At 48.6% G+C, this 20,362-nt stretch overlaps 1 long non-coding RNA gene across 2 annotated transcripts; it reads right to left on the bottom strand.

The window, feature by feature from the left end:
- Positions 1–3,367: 3,367 nt before the first annotated feature.
- LOC150014119 (uncharacterized) lies at positions 3,368–17,630 on the bottom strand. Of its 2 annotated transcripts, none has more exons than XR_016509897.1 (3): positions 17,138–17,630; positions 16,096–16,255; positions 3,368–3,708 (listed from the first exon to the last, which is right to left on the bottom strand). It is a non-coding gene; the product is annotated as an uncharacterized LOC150014119 (long non-coding RNA). The 2 variants fall into 2 exon arrangements; XR_016509896.1 differs by having other exon boundaries at positions 17,515–17,630.
- Positions 17,631–20,362: the final 2,732 nt, after the last annotated feature.

Below are 20,362 nucleotides of genomic sequence, written 5' to 3'. Positions count from 1 at the left end.
CTGTATGAAGTGCAATAACTAAGGATTTAAAGAAGTGACATTCCTCTGGATGCGCCACGCTACTAAGACAGGGGGTCAAAGCAGCTCTACCTACAGAAACAAACATAGGGAGGCTGCAGAATTGAGGAGACAAAGAAACACAGCCCAAATGAGGAAACAGAACAAAACCCCAGAAAAAGAACTAAACGAAATGAAAATAGCCAACATATCATATGCAGAGTTCAAAATACTGGTTATCAGGATGCCCAAAGAACTCATCAGGTACTACAGCGGTATAAAAAAAGACCTAGGCAGAAATGATGGTTGCATTAAGTGAAATAAAGAAAAATCTAGCCCTGGCTGGTGTGGTTCAGTGGATTGAATGCCCGCCTGCGAACCAAAGGGTCACAGGTTCAATTCTCAGTCAGGGCACATGCCTGAGTTGTGGGCCAGGTCCCCAGTTGGGGGCTTACGAGAGGGAGCCACATATTGATATTTCTCTCCCTCTTTCTCCCTCCCTTCCCCTCTTTCTAAAAATAAATAAACAAAAAGAAAGAAAGAAAAATCTGCTGGGAACCAACAGTGGAGGAGATGAAGCCACAGAACAAATCAATGACTTGGAACATAAGGAAGAAAAAAACATTCAATCAGAATAGCAAGAAGAAAAAAGATTAAAAAAAAAACAAAGACAGAATAAGGATTCTCTGGGACATCTCCAAACATACCAATGTCTGAATCATAGGAGTGCCAGAAGAAGAGGAAGAGCAGGAAATTGAAAACTTATTTGAAAAAATAATGATAGAAAACTTCCCTAATTTGATGAAGGAAATAGACATACAAGTCCAGGAAGCACAGAGAGTCCCAAACAAGTTGGACCCAAAGAGAACCACACCAAGACACATCATCATTAAAATGCCAAAGGTTAAAGATAAAGAGAAAATCTTAAAAGTAGCAAGAGAAAAGAAGGTAATTACCAACAGAGGAGTTCCCCTAGGACTGTCAGCTTATTTCTCAAAAGATACTTTGCAGAGGGACTTCCGACCAAGACGGAGGTCTAGACAGACACACTGCGTCTCCCTCCACAACTAAGAAGGAGTACAACTACCTCAAAACTAGAGACAACCAGAAGTTCCAGAAAATCGAGCTGCATGGAATGGAAGTCCAACAAAGATATAAAGAAGAAATACTCATCCAGACAGGTAGGAGGGGTGGAGCCGGGGTGGAGAGGACGCGGTGTGGTGGCAGCAGCGGTGGCAGCAGCAGACCGGTGGAAAGCACAATTACACATTTTAGAAAGTCGGGAGGGACACCTGTGGAGCGCTCCCAGTAGGAGACTAGACAGCACAGCTCACAGTCCCAGCACCAGGGAAAATCAAGTCTCATTGCTTCTGACTGTGCAGACCAGTGGGGGTTGGGGTGGAGGCAGAAACTGCTGATCTCTTAGCAGAGTCCCCTTGTTTAAAGGGCCCCCCTGGTCCTAGAACATCCGCAGACCCACCCACTCTGGGAACGACGGCCAGGGAAGCAGCTAGAGGGGCGCAAGTCCCATATGGAGGTGGGAGAGGTGCCTGGAAAAGGGGCGAGTGCTGGGCAGGCAGCATTGTTCCCTCTCGGACACCTCCCCCCCACACAGCGCCACAATGTGGTGAAACGGGTCACCCTGTACTGACGAATCCTTAAGGCTCCGCTCCTTACAACATAACAGGTGTGACAGCTCTAGCTAAGGCACAGAGGCAAACAAACACAGGAGCCTGTCAAGATGAGGAGACAGAGAAGTGTGGCCCAAAAGGGGGAATGGATCAAGGTTCCAGTGGGAGAACTAAGGGACGAGGAGATAGCCAACCTCACAGATGAGGAGATACCCAACCTAACAGGTGCAGAGTTCAAAACACTGGTGACAAAGATGCTCACAGGTTTGACAGGTATGCTTGAGTACGGCAAATGCATAAGGGAAGAAGTGAAGGCTATGCTAAGTGAAACGAAGGAAAATCCACACAAAACCAATGGTGAAGGGAAGGAAACCAGGGTTGGAGTCAATGATTTTGAACATAGGGAAGAAAAAAAACAGTCAACCAGTACAGAATGAGGAAACAAGAATTGAAAAAAATGAGGAGAGGCTTAGGAACCTCTGGGACAACTTTAAACGTGCCAACATCCAAATCATAGGGCTGCCAGAAGGAGAAGAGAAAGAGCAAGAAATCGAAAGCTTATGTGAAAAAATAATGAAGGAAAACTTCCCTAATTAGTAAAGGAAATAGACATACAAGTCCAGGAAGCACAGAGAGTCCCAAACAAGCTGGACCCAAGGATGAACACACCAAGACACATCATAATTAAAATGCCAAAGGTTCAAGGTAAAGAGAGAATCTTAAACGCAACAAGAGAAAAGCAGAGACTTACCTACAAAGAGGTGCCTATAAGACTATCAGCTGATTTCTCAAAAGACACTTTGCAGGCAAGAAGTATTCAATGTGATGAAAAGCCAGGACCTATAACTAAGATTACTCTATCCAGCTATCATTTAGAATGGAAGGGCAGATGAAGTGCTTCCCAGACAAGGTAAAGCTAAAGGAGCTCATCATCACCAAGCCATTATTAAATGAAATGTCAAAGGGACTTACTTAAGAAAAAGAAGATCAAAACTATGAACATTAATATGTCAACAAACTCACCACTATCAACAACTGAATCTAAAAAATAAAAACAAAATCCATCTAAGCAAACCAGAACAGGAACAGAATCATAGGCATGGGGATCACTTGGAGGGTTATCCGCTGGGAGGGGGAAGGGGAGAAATGAGGAAATGGTGCAGGAACTAAAAAGCATAATTGGTAGGTACAAAATAGACAGGGGGATGTTAAAAACAGTATAGGAAATGGAGAAGCCAAAAAACTTATATGCATGACCCATGGACATGAACTAAGGGGAAGGGGGCTGCTGGATGGAATTGGGGTACTGGGCAAGGAGGGGGCAAACGGGAAGAATTGGGACAACTGTAATAGTAAAATAAATATAATATATATTTTAAAAAGCATTCAATTGCACATGACTCAGCTTGTGATCCTCTCATGTTTGATTTGGATTTAAACTTCAGCAAGAAAATTACTGCCTGAAAGAAATTCAATGAAATAATAGGTGTTCCTCCTCCTTCCATAAAGAATGTGTTTTTCTTATGCTTGGTGTATAATATAATTGTATGTGTTCAGAAAATACTTGTTTTATTTTTTGATTGAGTTTAGAGCGAGTAAGAGAGAAACTTCAATTTCTTGTCCCACTTACTGATGCATCATTGGTTAAGTCTTATATGTGTCGTGACCGGGGATTGAACCCACAACCTTGGTGTATCAGGACGACGCTCCAACCAACAGAGCTACCCGGCCAGGCCAAACATTTGTTTTAATTGAAATAAAGTACCTTCAGTTGGATTTTAATCTTGCGCATCTGGTTTTCTGGCAAGACGATCATCACCGATGGTACAATCTTTTTAAAGTAGGAGGCAGCGCAGGGCTTAGGGCGTTTACAGAACCACTTCAGAAACAGGGCTAAGTATAACCTTTTTTTTTTTTCTCCTTCCACACCACGATGCTATAAATTCTAATGTGGCTTCCCCTCCTGGCTTTGGATGCTTGGTGTTTAATTCTCTGTTGTCCTTCATCCACACACTTGAAAGGAATGGTCATGCCCCAGAGACTTGGGTCCCTCAAGGTAACTCACTTCGACTCCTTTGTCCTAGATTATAAACACAGATAAATCCAGTTTATTCTGCTTCTCCGACAGAGGCTTTTTTACTGCACAGACTGCATGATGACTTTATCATAGTAGAGTTTGGTATGAAATGTAGAAGTTATAAATGAAAAACACAGGCACTTGGAAATGAGTCATCCTTTCCCCTAAACGACGGCGAGCAAGGAAAGGAAGGCAGGACAGAATGAAATGATCCTCTCTGGGGATTTATTTAGGAAATCCGAATTACTGAGCTTAATAAAAATGCATGTAACTTTCTGTGCTCAAAATAAATGAACACATGTAGGGATATACGTGTTGGAAATAGTTTTCTATGTGCTTAAAAACAAGCTTAGGTTACCTCTGAAATAAATTCTGATTTTCTTCTGTGGTGGAAGATATCACTCTAACGGAAACTTTTGATATGAGGGGCATCTGGCTGCAAAAGTGGGTGTCTTCCTCCTGTGCAGGCAGATCTTTCCACTGTGGGTGGGCTACACCCTTGGACCACAGCTCGGGTGAGTTACGTGTGGTCTGTGTGTGGTGGGGCTCAGTGAGTGATCGTTATCTGTAGTTTTAAAAAGGACTCTATAATAAAACACAAAGGTATTATTTTCACAAAAAAGAAACTAAGAAAAAATGGTTCATGAAAAAATCTTTATAACATTATTGCAGCGTCGAATCATAAAGGCTAATAGTGAAATAACGTGCCGTTTTTTGTGAACCCTGAAAACAGACTTTAGTGCCGAGGTTTGTGCAAGATTCAGAGTTTGGGATTTCTTTTGCTCCCAGAAATTGATGTATTGGTCACATACAAATGAATCCTGTTTTGATATCAGTGCTGACACCAACAGCTGTATTTCAAATTGTTCGTCACTGAAGCCTTGCACACATGCCTTGCACTAATTCAGTGAAGAGGCTGATTCTCACAAACCCATTCAGGGGTGACTCTGAAACACCAAGAACCCTTCATGGAGCTGGGCGCTCTGACCCAGACACCAGGCAAAGACACAAAGATAAAGGACCCTCCTGCCACCGGAGGGCTTGGAGTCCAGGGGACTGACGAGTACCACCTGAAAAGACACACAATGGAACCTGGGCCCTCCGTGCGTCAGGAATGGGCTGTGCGGTCCTCCTGGAGCTTCAGGGCTGGTGGAAAGCTGGGGGTGCACCTGTGTGCTGGGTGGGGGGCGGGTGCTGTGGTAGGGGTGGGGGGCTTTCTGGGGATGAACAGGATATATCAGGCTCTGTGTTTCCCAGGAGCAAAGGGCTCAGACAAATGGGAGGGAGGCTCAGTGGCTGGGATGGAGGGGTGTGAAGGTTGCTATGGGGTCAGCAAGGACCAGATACCCAGATTTCCACAAGCCGTGTTAAGAAGCTAGAATTTTAAACTGTGGACACTGACTGAGGAGCCAGGGAAGGGATTTGATCAGATTTGCACATTAGGACGATTTCCCCGACTACAGTGAGAAAAATGGATCAGAGAGACTGGGGTTCCTCCAGGTGGGGGACTCATAGGGGGGCCCTGGTTCCTGGTCTGGGCATCTGGGGGGGCAGCAGGATGCTGCGGATGCCCCAGTGGAGGGACCATGTGGTGGGAAAGAGGAATGATGCGGCAGGGGTGGGGCATCTCCACAATCCAGAAGATGAGAGTCAGGACTATCAAAGGTCACCAAGAGGCTAGAGAGGTGACAATAAAATGTACATAGGGGGTCACAGCTAATCCTTGCAGCTGATTGGCCTGGGTAAATCCCTCCCATTGACCTGCCAACAGCAACCAAGGCTCAACTACAAGAGGAGGGTGTACTCAGCCCACATGAAAGGCACCTTGAGTACCCATCTTGGGTGAGAGGGGGGCTGTGCCACTGGACCCTACAGGACACCTACTACATTAGGCCACACCACCAAGACAGGGAGTCAAAGCAGCTCTACTTAATACACAGGGAGGCTGCCAAACTGAGGGGACAAAGAAACCTGGCCCAAGTGAAAGAACAGATCAAAACTCCAGAAAAAGAACTAAACGCAATGGAGATAAGCAATCTGTCAGATGCAGAGTTCAAAACACTGGTTATAAGGATGCTCAAGGAGCTTAGTGGGGATCTCAGCAGCATAAAAAAGATACAGTCAGAAACGAAGGATACACTAATTGAAATAAAAAAACAATTTACAGGTAACAACAGTAGAGTAAATGGAGCCAAGAATCAAATCAATGATTTGGAACATAAGGGAGCAAGGGGTGGGCCCATATCTGCTGTAGGGTTGGGGTTCCAGCAAGGGCTCGGGAGGCCCTGGGAACTGTCCCAGCCTGTGGGGGGGCAGGCTGTTTCCCAGGATGGGGTGACAGAATTTGTACCCACAGAGTGGTGACAGGATATGGACAGGCTGCAGCCTCCGCTGGTGAATGGGAATTTCTGGGGGGAAATAGAGTCAGCAGGGCAAAGTTGTCAGCTGAAACGTGCCCCTCCCCACCGCCCCTGTCCCCCCACCCCATCTCGATGGGACAAAAGAGGCACAGAGCCTTCATACCAGAAAATGACCTTGACAATGACAAAGCTAAGCGGCACAGACGGTGTGTGCATCGCATCCTGGGGAGGACTCACGGTAATCACGGCCTGACATTATGCTGCTGGCCGCTGACAGCAGGGGCCGGTGACTCTCCGCGGTAACCCTGGGACATGTGGTGACACAAGATGCAAAGCCTCCTGAGGACACATGGGGGTGCTGGCTGCACGACAGTGTGAATGCATTTAGTGCCCCTGAACTGTACGCTTGGAAATGGTGACAATGACAAATTGTATGTTATGTATAATTTATTGCAATTTTGAAAAAGAAATAACTTTTTAAAATATTAAGGGCAGAGACGTGGGTTGTTCTGTTCACTGCTGTCTCTCCAGCACCTGGCACAGTCCCCAGCACATAGTAGGTGCTCAATAAAGGTACAACGAACACGTGAACAATCTAATGACTGAATGGCCATAGAGTAAGTCAAGCGAGCTGGCCACACAGGCACTTACATTCTGTTCTTCATGTCCTTGACCTTCTACTTAAGTGCTCGGGAGAGATTTCTAAAATTTATCCAGCCTGACAGAATACACGTTTCCTCAGCCTTAAAACCTCAAGAAAAAACCCCAAAACATGCTAAGAACGTTTCTGCTCTCTTGTTGGGAGCCCACCCCTCCTCCTGCCCTCCTCCCTCGCCGACCATTTTCCATCTTTCTGCAGCTGCGCCCCCGCACCCCAAGCTCCAGCTCAGCCTTCTTTGCCCCTCCGGGGGGGGGGCTCAGGGCCACATTTCCAGGCAGTTACATCCAAGTGGCGTGTAAGTAGGCTTAGCGATGCCACACTTTAAGGCCATTGCTTTAGTTTTATGTTTTATTTTTTTATTAGACAAACAGCTTTCAAAGACAATAAGGAAACACTTCTACATTTCAAAAATGATAAAACCCACCATATGTCCCCATGGCTCAGGAAAGCTCCCGGTCAGTGTCCACGACAGGAGGAAAAACAGCTCATATTCTCGCATTTTCCCCTAGGATAATGGATCTAAGTCTTGACCTGGAATTGTGCAATCCCTATCAAAGGGAGGAAATTCGACGTTTCTCCTGCCCGCCCCACGCACATCAGGCCTCAGGGAAACTTCCCTCTCCCTCCCTTCCTGCCTCCTGTCACTAAGCAGGACGCTCAAACATCAAAGAGCAGGGGTTTACTCTTTTTTGAAAAAACTGACTTTAGAGAGAGAAGCACCGATCTGCTGTTCCACGTATCCATGCATTCACTGGTTGCGTCTTGTCTGTGCCCTGCACGGGGATCGAACCCGCAGCCACGCTGAGTCAGGGGTGACACTAACCCGCAGACCCGTCCGGATTTCAGCGGGACCAGGAAAGAATAACCACCACCCGCCACACGAGGGCAGCGGAGACTGCTCAACGCGGACCTCCGGCCGGGGATCCAGGCCGAAAGTGTTGGGAGGCCCGGGCTCCGGAGAGCCCACCAGCCCCCGGCCTCGCCGAGACGTCTGAGACCCTGGAGCGGGCCCCTGCGGTGCCAGAGGCAGCCCTCCCCGAAGGGTGACGGGCCCCCACACTTCAGGGGAGGACGCAGGAGGCGCCGTAGTGGGGACGCCGCCCCCCAGACGCCCCGCCGCCTGGTGGTTGTGCCTGGTGGTTGTGCGCAGCACGCGCCCACGGGCAGGAAAGCGCACGGGAAGAGCCGCGCTGGCGGCCAGGGCCAGGTTTCAGGCGCCCGTGACATCAAGTTCATGGAAACGATTTCCAAGGACTTGGCCAGAACGGTAAACGGTCAGGGCGGATGCGCCTGTCCCGAGCCCCGGAGAACGGCCCCTTTCCTGATAGTCAGCGACCTGTCGCCTCGATGGGTCCTCAGCCCGAGACAGGGTCCAGACCCAGCCGTCGTCGGGAAACAGCTCGCTTTGCCACGTTGTGCCGCCGCCTCGCATGTCCCGCGTGGTCTGACGAGGCAGGAGCGCAGCATGCGAGCGCCCTGGCCTCAGACCCCGCGTCTCGGGTGGGTGTCAGCGGCCGCAACCCCGCGCTGGCTCCCGCCGCTCACCGGACCCTGGAGGGGACGCTGCGCTGGAAACAGAGGCGGACGGGCAGGAGGGTTTTTCGGGAAAGGCTGCTCCGACCTCGTTACTGAGCGAACCCTGGCTGGAGAGGAGAGCCGTGGCCGCAGGGGACGCGTCCCAGGCCGAGACTGGGCCGGCGGGCCGGGGGCGCCGCCGCAGAGCCAGCCTGACGGCCGGCCGAGAAGCCGGGGCTGCGCAGCGCTCCTCTGGAACTGCTGCGCCTCAGGGGCAAGTGCCGTCCACGCGACAATGAGTCACGTGGCTGGGGACACAGTTTAGGTGCGAAAAGAGGTTCTAGAGAAAGACGAGGCTCCTAAACGCCAGACGCAGAAGTTACAGTGAAACCTACACGTGGCCCACCAAGGAGGGGAGAGGAAAGAATCTGGGTCTGGGGGTTGTTTCGGTCTCTCCACTTGATGGAGAGAAGTGTTTAACATTTTAATTTCGTTAACGTGCCTGTTCTTATGTGATATTGTGATTTATAATAGGACATAGATATATTGGTCTCTGTTCCTGGTTCCTGACACAAAGCTCCTAAAACCTTTGTAATTTCCTGGGTGGTGGGTGCATCTTCTCCAATGAAGTGACTCTGGGTGGGCTGCTGGGTGGGGGCTGGTCACGGGAAGACCAAACCATGATCAGAACGGTGGCATTTTCTGCCCCACCCCCCACTCTCCAGAGAGGGGAGAAAGGCTAGAAATGGAGTCAAGGATTGATCATGAGAGGCATCCACAATACCCCAACAGTACAGGGTTCAGACAACTGCCGGGGAAGGTGACACCCCTCAACCCCACGGGACAGACGCTCCTGCGCTGGGGGCCCTCCCAGGCCCCGCCCTGCGTGTCTTCATTGGCTTTCCATCTGGAACTTTCGTCACACCCTTTAATGAACTGGCGACGTGAGTCAGTGTTTCCCTGAGTTCTAGCAAACTAACCGAACCCCGGGAGGGGGTCGTGGGAGCCTCAGATCCACAGCCAGTCAGTCGGAAGCACAGGGGACAAGCTGGACTTGTAACTGGCCCCTGAAGTGGGGTGGGGGGCGGGGGGCGCAGTCTCGTGGGACTGAGCCCTGCGGGATCGGACGCGCTCTCCGGGCAGATAGGGTCACAACTGAGCTAAGTTGTAGGACACCCAGGCCGCGTCGCGAGAACTGCGGGGCGGGGAGACAGCCCCACGCCCCGCGGCGTGAGCGCGGCAGCCGTGCGGGAGTACAGGAGACACATGGGGGGAAAGACACAGCAGGGAAGGATGGGGCTTTTCAAACTTAGCTCTATGATCCCCTAAAATCTTAGCCCTTGTAGGCTGGAGCCGGGGCACAAATTCTTAGCATTTCCGACACACACCCTTTATTTAGGCTTTGGAAAGTGACCCTGCTTCCCCTGTGATAGATGGTTTTTGCCTTTGAGCCTAATTGAAAGTCAAGCTTATAAAATATCCCGCTGAGTACTTTCTTTCTTTTTTAAATGGTCCCTCATGAGTATCCCAAGCTCACTGTTTTAAATTTCAGTTATTTAAAAAAATAAATAATGCATTTATTGCTGCAGATAAAGATGGAAACTGGACACAATGTGTGATCACATTCATTATTAGACAAAAGAATTCCATCCTTTTACTTCCTTGATCTTTGCTTTAGCCTCCTGATGCTAAGTATGTGCCCAAGTCCAAATGTGACACAGGGCTTCCTCTAGTTAGAAACACGCTGCTGTGTGACCCTGTGCCGCTGAAGGGCCACTGCAGGGTGCCCCAAATGGAAATGGTCTCCAGCAACTTAATTCCACAATAAATCCTCTGAAGAACTGGAAAAAGCCACAGTGGCAATTTCTGTGATATCGCCATGGTCACGCTGACAAAATCCTATCCTACCGCCTATGACTCAGTAGTAAATAATGGGGACAACATACAGCGAAGGAAATACAAGGTGACAGCGCAGAAGAGCGGCCAGACAGGAACTTTCCTTTGGAATTGTCTTCTGACAATTCAAAAACACAGCCATCGGAGAGTTGCTGTGTAAGGCAATGGCTGCCCGAGGAGAGGGCGAAGCAGAAAGTGAGAGCGGGACGGAAGGGCAGAAGAATTCTGCTCTCGGGTTAACGCCCAGGTTTTGAGGACCTAACTCACCTGGCAACTTCCAGCAGCCCCTCTGCCGTCAGGTCCCCTCCCACGTGGCAGGACCCGCTCTAAGCTCTCCTGTAAGCCCCGTCTTCTCCTGAAAACAGGTGTCAACCCCGAGGAAGAAGATGCCTACTAAGAAGGGCTCCCGGTGGCTAACTGGAGTCAAGTTTTACAAAACAGAGCCTAGCGGCCACTTCTACACAAGAACGTGTCACACAAATGGCACCCCAGGGAGAAGCCTGTACTGAACTACTTGCCTTGGCACTGAGCTGCCTGTCTGCACTGCGGTCTTGCCACCTGAGCCAGCCCTGGACTTCCTGGAATCCTATTTCAACCAATAGGACTGAGGGTTTCCCCAACCAATCAGAAATGTACAACTATAGCCCCACCCATCAGGATCTTTACCAACCAATCAGAACAGCTCCATTCTGACCAATCAGGAAAGTGCCTTTTGGACCAATCAAACTTCAAGGACTTGAAGTCCTCATTTACATGAGAATGGACCAATCAGGGACTAGGGGTGGGGCTTTGAGTCTATATAAGGCAGCTCCCCCGGGGCCCTAGGAGGGCACGTTTGCTTTCCGTGGGAGCTGCGTGGCAGTGTTTCCCCAGCTAGCCTGGCTGTAGCTGAACCGGGACAGACGTCTCCTTGGAGCAGGGTGGCGCTGTTGAGCTGGAGGGGGTCCTGGCTCCAGGGCTGCCTCCCAGCTGTCTGTGCTGTGTCACAATTGAGCCATTTTGAACGGAATCAAGTTTCCTTCTTCACTGCATCCCAAATTGGGGATTCCTGTTTGTGCTGAATTGGCGCTAACCATCGTCAGCTGACACACGTAACCCCACAAGGGCTACTGATTTCCCCACTTCTTTAAGGAATCAACTGCTGCTGCTTTTGTTTCTTTGAAGGCAGAACGTTTCAACTGGGCTTCAGGTTGTGTTCACGATGGGACCAGCGCACTGCAGCGACGAACTGGTTTCCCGGGGTTCTCGCCTATGAGATAGTTACGTGTGGGCTTTGGGGCTTCTGGAGGCGGAATATGGGTGAAAAAAAAAAAGGGATTGGAGAGAAAGGAAAACTATCCTGGTTAAAAAAATTTTAACTGCTTCTAAATCTAATAAAACGAGTCCATCAGGAGTATTTTTCTGAGCCTGTTATATGCAGAATACCCACTTAGCTTTTGTGAGATTTTCTCTTTATGGATTGTAGATGCCAGAGCCATCATCATTTTAGATGTCACTGCTCCCCAGAAACGTCCAAAGGGACAACGCGAAGCACCCAGGAGCTGACAAAGAGCTGGAGAGTCCATGGGAAGAGCATCTTCTGGGCAGGCGTCAAGGCTGAGACCGTGTGAACAGAAAACGAACCCGTGTTCCGGTTACTGCCGCTGCACTTCGTGAAGGTCTGTTCACCTACACGTACTTCCTCCCCCAGCACGGCTGCAGGGACCGTGTCGGACCCGCCCGCTGGGGCCAGCACCCAGCACATGGAGAGGACTGCTGTCACCGAACAATGGTGGCAATGATGTCCCCGTCTAGAAGACAACCCTGAGAGCTGGCACTGCCTGGTGCTCATTCCACACCACACACCACGCCCAGCATGTGTTCATACCATCACTTGTAATCCTCAGAATGACAAGAAGGAACGCCATTCCCCTTCTATACCGGGGAGAAAACTGTCACACTGAGGGATTAAGAAGTTGTCCGTGTCACCCACGTAGTGAGTCCTCAGACCCCAGAACCGGAGCTTCCCCCAAGATTCTATATGGAATTCTATATTCTCAACCGAAACAAAAAGTTCCATTAGTCACAATTCTTAGAAAGAAATGATGTTTAAAGAAATAATCTCTCTCAGATTATAAATTATATGTATCTCCTCACCCAAGGACATTTTTGTTCATTGCTTTTAGAGAGAGAGGAAGGGAGAGAGAGAAACATTGACATGAGAGAGAAATATCGATTGGTTGCCTCCCATACACACCTGGACTGGGGATCAAACCTGCAACCTAGGTATGTGCCCTGACCAGGAATTGAACCTGCGGCTCTTCAGCTACAGGATGATGCTCCAACCAACCGAGCCACACTGGCCAGGGCATAAATTATATTTATTGATGTGTGCCATACTTTTAAGAGGTAAGGAAGGGAGAGAAGGAGAATAAAGGGGCAATCAAGTCATTTTTCATAACAGGTTTGATGCATCCTAGGTCAGATGTAGGCATGAAAATTCAGACCTAGAGAAATTGGGGGACAGTCTGATTGAACTATAAGTTCTACACGGAAACTTCCAGGCTCAATGAAACTATCAAGTTCCTCAGCTACACCTGACATTTCTCATTTCAAAACAATGTCTTTGTTTTTCCCTCTAAAAACTTGAGGCTCGCTGAATAATGAATGCCCGTGGCCTGCATTTGGGGCAAACTGCAACCCTAATGCTCACATCCAGGCCTCACATAAGACCAGGAGTTGTTTAATGGAAGTGAAATCTCCTGTTGTAATTACACGCTAATGACGGCGAAACACGATTCACCAAAATGCAGTTCAAACCCCATTGATGAAGCTACACTGCCCCACGTATTCAGGCCAACAAGATGAGGAGGCACAGGGTGCAGAGAAAACATGAGGTCCACCTTGCCAAGGTCAAAAGAACAGATGCATTCTCCAGGCTTGATTGTTTTCACTGTCCGTGTAAGGAAAGTGTTTTCTCGAGAATCCCTCTTCAGGGGATCTGGTCTACCCACCGGGCAAAAGAGGTAAGTATGTGTGTGGTGTGTTCATCTGTGTCCTAAATCCAAATGTTACTGTCGGAGGGTTTGCACAAAACGGGACATTGAGACGTGCGTGAAGACAAAGGGAGGAAAAGTTCACTTTTCAACTTAACAGGATTATTATTTAGACAGAGTCTCGACTCCAGTGAATGTTAAGGCTCCTTAACATCTTTAAGAGAAGAAATCCAAGTACAAAGAGCAGCTGTTTGAGAACTCTGGAAAGGAAGCCATTGTAGAGGACTGGGAGGGAAGGCAGACTTGAAGAGGTAACGTGTGTCTGGGGTGGGGGGCGTGGGGAGCTTTTTTCTTTTCCTCTCCCCTCTCATGGCTCTGACCTAAGGCAGTCCTAGTCCTAGAACCGTGCAGCTCCGTGGTTTGCATCACAGAACCAAGAACGGGGGCTCTCACGCACCAGAGAGTGCGAGAGTGTTCTTTTTCTCTTTTCTCTCCAGGCGCTGCCCTGGGAGCAAAGATCTATTATAAGGGGGCAAGGAGAGCGGCCGTAACTCAGAGAGGAAGTCTGGATGCCTAGCCATAGGACTGAGGAAGGGGACCCTGGGAGCCAGAGAGCATTCAGGGAGTCACAGAGGAGTGAGCTGCAGGGGGTGGGGGGTGTCTCCTAATCCTGTGTATAAACAGGCACAAGTCCTCAGCTTGCCCTTCAGCTACGCCCGTGCAGGGCAGACCCAGAGCAACATAGCAAAGGCTTTGAGAACCGAACTGCTGATATGAACAGCTGTCTGCCTCCCAGGCTAAGCTCTGGGCAGCCCATGCACGAGCAGACCCAAAGGAACGTGGCAAAGAACGTAAGTGACTCTGGAACCGCCACTCACAAAAGGCAAAACAGAACTTGCAGTAGGAAGCTAACCAGGTGATTGCCTGTGAAACAACCCCCCCCCCCCCCCAACATCCTCCCAAGGGTTTTACCAGGACACAGAGTCACACAACAAAATCATCAAAATGTCAAAAAATGGTTCAGCCTACAAAGAACCAGGAACATGTGAACAATTCTCAAGAAAAATGAAAATCAATAGATACCAACCCTGAGTTGACCCAGATACTGGAATTAACAAAGGTTTTACCGTGGCTATTAAACTATGCGCTACGGGAAAAAGGTAAATACACCTCACATAAATGGAAATAGACATTCTCAGCAGAAAATGGAAAATACACAAAAGAAGTGGAAACTTTAGAACTGAAAAATACAATGTCTGAAATTAAATAGTAGCGTGGTGTTGACAGAGGAAAGACTTAGTGAATGTGAAGATAAATCTGAGGAAATCACTCAATTTGAGGAACAGAGAGAAAGGTGATTAAAAACCAGTGACCAGAGCTTCAGGGGCCTCTGGGACAACACAAAATGTCTAATATTTGTGCCACTGGAGCCCCAGAAAGAGAAGAGAAAGAGATTGAAGGAGAAAAATATTAGAAGAAATAATGTCCCAAAATTCTCAAATCTGGTGGAAGACACAAATCTATAGATTCAAGAAGCTCAATGGAGCAGCAAATAAGAGAAAGTCAAAGACATGCAGACTCAGACACATCATGAAAAACCGGTGAAAACCAAAGATAAAGGAAAGCTTTTGAAAGCAGCCAGGTAACAGTGACACATCACACAAGGGAATGATGGGAATGGCCATGGCTTGCTCATCAGGAGCTGCAGAGGACAAAGGAAAGCAGAACAATGAAATATTCTTTGGGAACAACAGCAGTATAGAGAGAAGCTAAGAGAATTCGTTGCCAGCAGACTTGCTGAAAAAGACATGCTACATGATGTTATGCAGGCTGAAGGGAAGTGATGGAAACCTGGTGCTTCAGGGATGAAGGAAGAACAATAAAAATGGTACCTATCAGGCTAAATATAAAAGACCGTTTTCTTAAGTTCTTTAAAATCTGTTTACTGCTGAAAGAAAATATTGCAGCATTGTCTGGTGGGACTTTTAATGAACAGGATATAATATTGTACATAGGACAACTATAATATAGGGAGGAGGATAAAGGATTTATATGTTTATAATATTTGTACATTTTATGTGAATTGGTAAAATATGAAATCTAAGTCTTACTGTGAAAAGTTAGATATGTGTATTATAATCCCTAGTGCAACCACTATAAAGTAACAATAAGAGATATGGACAAAAAAAAAGATAAATGAAAATAAAGAACTAAAAGTTTCAAATAAAAAGAGTGTAGGAAAGGAAGGACAGAGGAACAAAGAATAGTAGGAGCAAACAGAAAACAAATAGAAAACGGGAGGCCTCAGTCCAATTATATCAATGACTACATTAAATGTAAATGACCTAAACACACCAATGAAGAAGCATAGATGGTCAGATTTGATTTAAATCACAAGACCCAAATGTATGTGATATTTAAAGAAAACCACCTTAAATACAATGACAGAAATAGGTCAAAAACAGAAGGATGAAAGAAGGTATACTACAAAAACACTAGTCAAAAGAAACCAGAGTAGCTATATTAATATAGACAAAGTAGACTTCAAAACAAGGATAAAACCAGGGATGAAAAAAATGTACCTAATGATAAAAGGGTCAAGTCACCACAAAGACACGCCGTTCCCAACTGTGCATACATCACAAAAGAGCTTTAAAGTACAAGAGGCAAGACATGATCAAACTGTTGAACAAAAAGGATACATTTCACTGCATGATAATTTTAAATTCAATCATTGAAAAACATTTTAAAACAAAGAAAGCCACACTCCTCATGCGAGACCAATCTGAGTCACCAGTCCTGTTCAAGAGATGGTGGGATTACAAAGCAGAGTTCTAAATCAACAATGAGAGGAAATTTGCTTTTGTTGTTTTTACCTCACTTTGATAAAATAGAGTAAAGAAGGGACGCAAATGTGCTGTGTCATGTTATTAAATAACAGCAACAGCTGTCAATAGATTTTTTAAATTAAGAGGATATTTACCTTCAAAATAAAAATACTGATGAGCTCAGTAAGGTGATATCCAGCTTCCTCGTATGATGTGCCCAGGTAACTTCTTCCTCTGGAACGGTCCCATATTTGGATTCTTCTCTTTACTTTTCTTTTATTTCAAGAGGGCTACTAAAGTCCTTATATTCCTCTCCTGCGCTTGAAATAAAAATATAAACAGTAAAATGTAGGTCAGGAGCAGAAATAAGACTTTCATGTCGTCAGAAACCCGTCTTCAGCACGCGACAACCCCATCAAAGCAGTTTTAAATATTTCTCTCTGAATGCCGCCCTGCTGTTAGAACACCCCTTTGTCTCAGACACCGGAGACTAGATTCATGTGCACTTAAGGGGAGTGTTATGACCACAAGTCTTCCCTACAGGGATGATCATTCATTGGCTTCCAGTTGTGGCCGTTTCTGTCCACAAATGGTACAAGTCTATCGATGGTACAGAACGTTAAGAAACAATATTTCTCAGTGCTTTGTAAACGGAATGTTCTATAAGTACAAAATATTTGAAAACTATTTTCAAAAACGCCTTTACCAAAAAGCAAAAACATAGAATTTTCTTTAGCAATTTCTCAAAAAAGAAATTTTATCCCCATGGGATAAATAAAAAAATGTAATAAGGTGAAAAATACAACAAAATGTCAAGTATAAAATATCTTTACTATTGTAATAACTATGTATAGTGTCAGGTGGGTTACTGGAAATATCCAGGGAACACTTTGTAAAAGATACGATTGTTTAACCACTACGTGTACCACTGGAACTAATACAGAATAACATTGCATGTAAGCTGTCATTGAAAAATAAAATTTAAATTGAAAAAATTTAGCCAATAATTATCTCTGTGTTTCTATCATTCAACAAAGTGCTTGGCACATAACTTCTAATGATCTACATTCTTAACATGACTAGGGAGAACGGGTTAACTAATTGATTTAAACATACTATCATACTTAAAAATCTTTAATAAACAATTTCTGTTCAAAAAACTAATTCCAACTGTGAAATTATTTCACTTTTATTTACCTTTGACTGTTAGAGCCAGAGAGCAGTTGTGACCACAACTTAACTTCTATTATAACATCCAAAACGGGCCTCAATGACCTTGAAAGCTTCTGAGGTCCCAGAGACGCTGCGCGGGCAGGAAGCGCTTGTACCAGATCCTCCCCCACATCAGTGTCCTGGTGTGGGGGGAGGGCGCAGGCCGCACGGAGACCTGCACCTGGATACCTGGGATACCTTATGCTTCGGGACAGGTGCTGTGCAGGTGCCAGCCGATGGGCACAAGAGACAAGATCCCTTGATTCTAGAGATGGAGCAAGACACAGGGCCCCGCCCGGGCCTCGCCATCAGGGAATCTGACCCCCAGCACCCAGCCCGGGGCTCCGACCCTCCCCGCACACCTTCCAAGGCTCCGGCCCGATAAGTCCCACCTGCGTCTCCTCGCCAAGCCCTTCCTGACTTCGCCACCTTATCCCTCTGGCTCCGCCCTCATTGAACTAGGAACTCAGGCCCAGTCTCAGCTCGAGACCGACTAGTTCCGCCTCCCCCGCCGCCGGGCCCCAAGGCCACGCCCCCTCCACGCCCCACCCACTCCTCAGCCTTGGCCCCGCCCTTTCCCACCTGCGCCACGCCCCTGCCAACCACCAGACGCCTGGTCTGACCCCGCCCAGCCTCGGCCCAGACCCTTTCCCGACCGCCGCGCGCCACCACTCACCACTGTGGACACAGCCTAGACTAGGCCCCGCAGTCAGGCTCCGCCCCTCCCGCCCTCGCCACGCCCTCCAAGGCCCCGCCCCCACAAAGGCCCCGCCCCCACCCCAGCCCAGGAGGGTAAGCGGCGGCACAGGAGCAGACAGTGCAGAAGGTGGCGCCCCTGCGGGGATCCCAAGTCGCGCCCCCACGCCCCCGCGCCCTGACCCGGCCAGCCTCCGGCACTTCCAGGGCGGCCGGACCTCATACTTTCCGAGGCCCCAGGGAAGCCCAGACTCGGGCTGGGATCCACTCTTAGAACTGCCCGCCCAGCCTAGGCGTTGGTTCACGAAACACCTGACAAAGTGGCGCTGTGGACACACAGTGACTGCCAGGGACTTGGACATGTGGACGAGGAAGAAACAAGAAAGGAAAACTTACCTTTAGGGAACTTTCCAAAAATGTTCGTTTTCTAATGAAATTCACGCACAAACCAGTAAAAGGTGTAGATGGGTGGATGGATGGAGGATGGCGGGGTGGGTGGGGGATGGATGGGTGGTTGGATGGATGGGTGGGTGAGGGACGGATGGGTGGTAGGCGGGTAAATGGGTGAATGGAGGGAGGATGACTGCATAACGGGTGGTGGATGGAACTGCTCTTATCTTTTGGAAGAGCAGCCCTGGCAATCAGGACTTTGGAACATTCCTTTGGAAAAAAGGCCGTGTGTGATCAGGCCAGGCATGTAGTTATCATACAGATAGGTTCTTTAATGAGGGGTCAGCACCGTCAACGATTATTAATTGCGCAGCGGCTGTGTTCCAGGCAATGCGGCTCCAGAGCAGCCAGAGGGCTGTGGAGAGAAGCCAGAGCAGGCTGAGGGGGCCTGCGGTAGGGGCCTGGGGGGAAGGAGGGTCCTGAGGCTGCACGACGTGACGAAGCGAGTCCCTGCTTGTGCGTCATCGAGGGTCCGTCAGAGAGAAAGCGTACCCCATTGGTGTTGGAGAAGTAAGGACGCGGGCGAGTGGCAGGAGGAGAGAGCCCAGGACAGCGGGCCGACGGTGCTCTCCCGGGGGACCTCCCTTCGCTGACCCAAGGGCTGGACATGGGGACACTAGAGTCTCTTACCACCGAACTTGTCTGATCTCCGCTCCTGTGAGCTCACTTCTACCAGGAAAGCACCTTCACGACCCGCTTCCCACAGAGAGCAGAAGGCTGAGGTGGGACCTGGGACTGTGTGATGAAGAAACAGCCTGGCATGTGTGCGTGTGACGTATGTTCTAGTCATACATGTAAGTGCGGCTTACAGGCAGGGCGGGCAAAAGGAGGAGTACAGTTGTGAGTCCATGGAACACACTTTGTCCTTGTGTTGTTATTTATTATCGTGCTATTTACCTCGTTCCTCCATATCTGAACCTGTTACCACTTCCCACGCGAACACTGTCCGCCTCTGTCTGCCCGCCCCGCAGGCCCGGAACACACAGTGGGGGCCCCGAGAGCCATGGGCGCTTCCAGCCCAGAACTCGCTGGGAACGTGAACGTCCGCACCCACCACGCTCTGCCGTCCTCATCACCACCACCTTGGAGGGGTCAAGTGCCAGGTCTGCACCAGACTGCTGCACACAAGGGGCGCTGATCTTGTCCACAAACGTCGGGCCTCTTCCAGAGCGCAGGCTCGGTACCCCACCCCCCCTTCCTTCCCGAAGACATCAGGAACCCACCCACGGAACAAGAGGCTTCCAACTCGGGGAACGGACGGTCAGCTTGGGAACATGCTCCCGCGCTGTGGTGTCTATCGCTGGTGAAACCGAACATTTGAACTGCGAGATGGTTTCGTATTCATGATTATCAGAAAGAGCTGACGGTGGAATGCCACTGCACACAACCCTGACACCCATCCTGTGTTTCAGTGGCATCAGGCTATTGTCCCTGCAGGTGGGGCCCTGGAGTCAGGCTGCCTGGTTCCAATCCCCGATCCGAAGCACTCAGCCAGAAAGTCCTTGACCGAGTTCCCTGATTCCTTTCCCACTGCGGTCCTTCTCCGTAAGTGAAGATAAGAACCCTGCTCCCTGTGGGACTGGGAGCACCACGTGAGACAACTCCTGGGAAGCACCTAGAACAGCTCCTGCTAGAGGGGTGCACACCCCACAGACCCCGAGCTACGTTCTGCTATGGGAAGGGGCAGATGAGTTGAAAAGAATACTGCTTTATAGGTCCTCTTGGTCTCAGGCTCGTTTCCTGTTTTGAGATTTGTTGCTACCAGTGACACAGCCTTTGCAAAGTACAGGTTCACTGAAGAATCTTGAAGAATAATTCTGATCACTGATTTTTATAAACTCAGCATTAATATTAGTATTAAAAATATGTACATACATTCAGGACCTACTAACTTGTTCACCGTTGTGTGAGGATCAGTGGTAACAAATGTGGAACCACGGCGTGGTCCGCACGGGCGCTGGGACACACCACGGGGGGACAAACCAGGGCCCATGGGAGCAGCGCCAGCACCCCCCCGTCCAGATTCCCAAATGACATCAGATACGCACTCTGGGCAAAGGTTCG

Source organism: Furipterus horrens, unplaced genomic scaffold (genome assembly GCF_987537825.1).
Source record: "Furipterus horrens unplaced genomic scaffold, mFurHor1.1.pri manual_scaffold_3, whole genome shotgun sequence".
NCBI classification, from domain to species: Eukaryota; Metazoa; Chordata; class Mammalia; order Chiroptera; family Furipteridae; genus Furipterus; species Furipterus horrens.
This window is presented reverse-complemented; position numbering and strand designations above follow the sequence as displayed.